The following is a 5,080-nucleotide window of genomic DNA, read 5'->3' as shown; positions in this document are numbered from 1 at the left end:
ATGTAACAGGCAAAGGCAAAATGTTTTCAGCCTGCCACAAATGACCACTAATGAGAGGGAATAGCCTCAGTTCTGGGTGTGCAGAATGGCAAGTACATAAAGGAATTCCATAGAGGAATTCCACAATTCCATAAAGGAACGGGGTAGTAAAAATGAAGCTCTGACATAAATCCAGAGGCAATCATTAGGGGAAAAATCTTTGGAACTAAAAGCAACTTACTGCTGTTTTTGAATTTTTTTTTTTTTAATTATGGATCTACAACATTTTCCTATGTGCTTTGTGAGCTCAGGGTTTGTTGGATTTTACTCAAATGGATAAATAAGTGGTTCTTTGAAGCTAATGGCCTCTTTTGCCTGTATATATATATATATATATATATATATATATATATATATATGCCATAATTCCTGTAAACATAAATCCTGTAACAGCCTCTCTGATGTCAGACTGGCCTTGTACACACATTAATGGGTTGTCAGGTACCAACTCCCTGCCCAGCCCACACCTTTTCCCTCTTGCCTTCCCTCTGCTGCTCAGTCATTTTTCTTTGCTTGTTGCTTGCCTGCAGTGATGAGTGTGTGCCCTTTTCTTCACTCAGAGTCTGGCAGTAAATCACTTGTCTGCCTTTTATTTTTTTTTCTTTTTACATTCTGGAGCAGCTGCTCTGATTATTTTGAAGCAGAAAAAAGACCCATAAATGGGGAGAATCCCGAAGGTAAGTACTCCAGTGAAGACTTAATGTCAAGGTACAGTACACATAGAAGCTTTTACAGGGACTATTTAAAAACTGTTATCCACTGTATACTTTAATGGCAGGACATAATTCAGACACCTGATTGACTGCCCTTGAATGCTGATTCTTGCTTTATAACTTTTATTTTTCAGAAACCTTGATTTAAGAACTTTTTGAAGGCATCATATATTGCATTCATCACCCTTAGTGGATTACTTCTGCTGCCTTAGCTGCACCAGGTTTGGTGACAGGGGACAACATGGCAGAAGGAAAATTAAGCTCTATCAGAGGAGCAGTGGAAAAGTCACCCCTGTAAATTGAGGATTGCTTAAAATTGTCTTCTCTCTTCACTGAAGAAAATTTTATTTCGATTTTTTTTTCGGTTTCTGATTACTGTAGGAAGGACAGGTTCAATGATCTCTAATCCCTCCAGAGACCACAACACATTCTGAGTCTCTCTCTCAGGAAAGGGGAAATGACCAGGATACCCTTAGTAGGAAAAGTATTGGCACACTGAAGCACTGAGTCCAAGGATTTAGGAAGGGCACTGGGCTTGAAATGTACTTGAGAAAACTGCCAATCAATCTGTAGCTTTCAAGATAGGCAGGTGCTTTTGAATGCACTGTGGTATTGGTCTTCACACTGACATTCCTCACAGCATCTCTAATAGTGTGGTGCTCCTGTGACCCTTTCCCTGCCCCTCTTCCCTTTTCCCCCCAAATGCACTCTGTGTTTCCCTTGGTGTTAGCAGAGTTCAGTGTTTGACCAGTGTCTTCATCCCTCCAGGGAAGTGTTGTTGGGTTTATTGCATGGGATGGGGTGTTTGAGCAGCTCCTGAGGACTTTTAATGAACAACTCTATGTGGCTCTCTAAGTATGCTGAATCTCCCAAAAAGCATGATTTTCACTCATTTTACACCTAATCTGCTTCTACTTCCCCTGTCATGGTCATGAGAGATGCTGACCAGGTTTTCTCCACCAGGATGCAACCTGTGCTTCATTTTTCAGTTGTTTTTGTCTTGTTTCTCTCACCCACCATTCCACTCTGCTGTTCAGCTCTTCTTCCTGTTGCTCCCTAGCTCAGCAAGCAGCTCTGTTTACCAGCTCCTGCTCTTTTCTTAAGTCTTGGGACCTCTCAGAAGGTTTCAGACTGTAGGTTTACACCTCAGAGGGGTTTTTTGGAGCCTATGGAGTGCTTGAAATCAATGCTGTGATTCTTCTACTCAGGCTGAGTCTGCCTCTGATCTGTCCACTCAAAGCTGTGGTTATTTGTATTCCAAGACAATGGACATGTCTGCTCTGCTTGGCAGCTGTGCAACTGTTGGGTAAATTGTTTTCCAAATTGTGGTTTCTTTATTTTGGAGGCACAGGAGGTGCCCCTGGCCCTGGGCAGTTTGATGGGAGCTGCACACTGCAGGTTTGATGGAGGTGGAGGCTGCAGAGCATGAGCAATGTGTGCCTGCATGGACAGGAGATGTCTCTGTACTTGTCCTCCACTTGGTTTCTGACAAGGAATATTAATACTCAAAACAGAAATTAAGCAAGAAGCTTCAGCATGCATGTTTTGTTTCCTTAAAGACAAGGTATAGCTGTAAGGGGCTTTGTATTTCCAAGCACTGGCATTTTTCCATAGGTAAGAAATATTCAAGTCTGAAGGACACTTAATGGGTTCTTACAGAAACTCAAGCCAATTTTAGAATATTACCATGTTATCACTAGCCAAAAGCATTGGCAATCAAAGGTGTTTTTAAAGCCATTAGCTCCAGTTGCATTCACTTGTTTTAGTTTTTTCTCTTTGATAACATGATGTTTTTGAGGAAATGTTATTTCCTCACTGACAGTTTGGAAGGCAGGACTGGCTCAGGCATAGTGAGAAAAACCACAACACCACTGTTTAGTCTTTGAGTCTGAAATTAAATCAGACTTTTTTTTCCATAAATTGGACTTTATTTCCATAAATGTTTCTCTTTGCAGATGTACTGGGAGAGAGAAATTCAGTGCCTTGAAATGTATGGACAACTGAGGATGATAAAACCTGAAAACAAATGTCCTGAAAACAACTTATTACCAGACATTAAAACAGGTAAGGCTGTAAAAAATATATATTAGCCACCAAAAATATATTTGGCTGCTGCCAATGTATTGGACTCCTTTCCTTCCTTTTTTAAAAAAATCTCATCTCGTTTATAGGACATGCTCACTGATGCTTCAAGAGACATTGAAACATTGACAGCCATGAGAGCAGGAAATCCTCCTTTTCCACATGGCAGGCCAGCCTGGTGCTTCTGCTTCAGTCAAAACCCTGGTAACATTTTGGGAAGTGAAAGAATCAGGCTGTAGAATTGAACCTTGAAATTTACATTTTAGTAATGGAGCTGGTCAACTTCAAAAAGGGACACCTGTTCATGAAGGGATTGGGGCATGTAGCATTAATACACAATTTATCTATCTGTGAAAAAGGATGTGAAACAACACTTAAAAGTTGGTCATTATTATTTTTACCACACACTTCTCTTGTCCTGAAACTCCATTTAATTTTCATCTGAAACAACATTTTTCGTCTCCTTTTGTCACATGACCTGGAAAATCCATTAGTCAACCAAATATAAACTATCTTAAATATGTGTAACTTCTGCCCAGAAAAGCAATTTAGGCTTTTGTGCTGGCAGTCCTGAGTTTCAGACTGTTTGTGTTACTCTTCCTTTCATACTTATGATTTGCTCTACTGTGCAGCCTGAAATATGAAAATCTGGGCAGAACAGAAATGCAAAATAGGACAATTTTTACAACCAAATTTAAAACTTCTGTTGTATGCTACACACATGAAGTTAAAAAAGGGCAGTATTTATTTATTCTTTTCTAGAAGCACCAGCAAAAAATGAAGAGGGGAAAAGAAAGCTGTAACAGAAAAACAGCTCAACATCAGTATTTGTTGATTTCTGGCATTCATTTCCTTTTAATTTTTAAGCTAGGATTTTCAAACCATCTACTTGCAGAAATTTGCATTTTATGAGGACAAAACGTGATGAGATTGTTTCAGGTAACTTACTTCTTCTTACTCAGTTTGTGGCATCTAAAACCAAACATGCTTGTCTTCATCTCAGTAATTTTTTGTCATTGAAGTTAAAATGTAATCTAAGTTTGCACCAAATGAGTTGTTCCAAGATGATTTTGCCAAACTCATATTGCAGTGGGATTTCTGCAATTATGATTAGATACAAACAAAAATGATCTCTGGAATACCAGTGTATGCAACATTGATTAGCTTCTCTCAAACCCACAAGAGGTTAGGAGAAGCACAACCTAAATTTTGTTTCTGTATCTTTGTCTCTGCAACCACAGTTGTGCTGGTAGATCAGCACAATGAAAAGGGGATGAAGGGAGGAGAAACAAGGAGCTGATGGAGGACTTTTGTATTACTGGGTGCTGAAATGCTTTAGGATGCTGTTGGTACTCACCAGCAGTCTCAGAATTGCTGAATTGTTGGTGTAGCTCCACCCCATCCAGAGGACAGAATTCACCAGTAAAAGAGTTTATGTGTGTTCATTATTTTTACTCCTCCCCACATTGTTTTAGTTGATTATTGATTCTCCCACCAAAATGTGAAATAAACAGGCAAAGGCAGCATTTGTCTTAGTCTTGCCTGAGAAATTCCCAATGGCAAACAGAAGAGTGTTTCCACTAGCTATTAGTGGATTTTACATTTCTGCTTCACAAACTATTCTGCATATGAAAAAAGGTTCCCCCATTTGAGGAGTTTCCCTAGCAAGCTGTTTGCTGGATTAAGGCAAAGTTAGGATTTGTGTCTGATCTTAATTAATCCCAAACACTGAATCCCTTTCTGCTGTTGGCAAGGCAAGAGAAACAGGTAAATAGTCAATATGTTGTATCTTTTTACTCTTTTACAAACATATAATGCCTACTGCAGGAAGATGATACTTGTGCAGTAAAGCTCTCATGTTATTCTTTGGGGAAGGAAATTCTTATTTTCCCATCCACATACCTATGCAGAGCAGTTACTCTTCTTACACTCTGTACATGCAAAATGCTTAATAATTTTATCTTCAGCTTTCAAGCATAAAAGTGAGAAAGTTCCCCTATTTCAAACTTAGCTACTTGTGTGTGTTGTTGGTATCAAATAAGATTAGTGCTTGGAAGATACTGCATTCATCTTTCACTTGAAATAACCCAGGAGAATGTCAGATGCAAAATGAATTTTGAAATCTTGGCATTTACTGCTGTTTGATACTCTATGTGTGCAACTTCAGTCAACAGCAGTGACATTATTGTGCGAGTCCCTCCAACTGAAGGGAATTGGCACTCTATTAATAACCCCTCTTTGCAGAG

At 39.2% G+C, this 5,080-nt stretch overlaps 1 long non-coding RNA gene across 1 annotated transcript; it reads left to right on the top strand.

Moving 5' to 3' along the window:
• Nucleotides 1-653: 653 nt before the first annotated feature.
• On the top strand, nt 654-2,965 carry LOC306808386. Its single transcript, XR_013776014.1, has 3 exons — nt 654-716; nt 2,708-2,816; nt 2,924-2,965. It is a non-coding gene; the product is annotated as an uncharacterized lncRNA (long non-coding RNA).
• The last annotated feature ends 2,115 nt before the right edge of the window (nt 2,966-5,080 follow it).

Source organism: Erithacus rubecula, assembly GCF_903797595.1.
Source record: "Erithacus rubecula genome assembly, chromosome: 15".
NCBI classification, from domain to species: domain Eukaryota; kingdom Metazoa; phylum Chordata; class Aves; order Passeriformes; family Muscicapidae; genus Erithacus; species Erithacus rubecula.
This window is presented reverse-complemented; position numbering and strand designations above follow the sequence as displayed.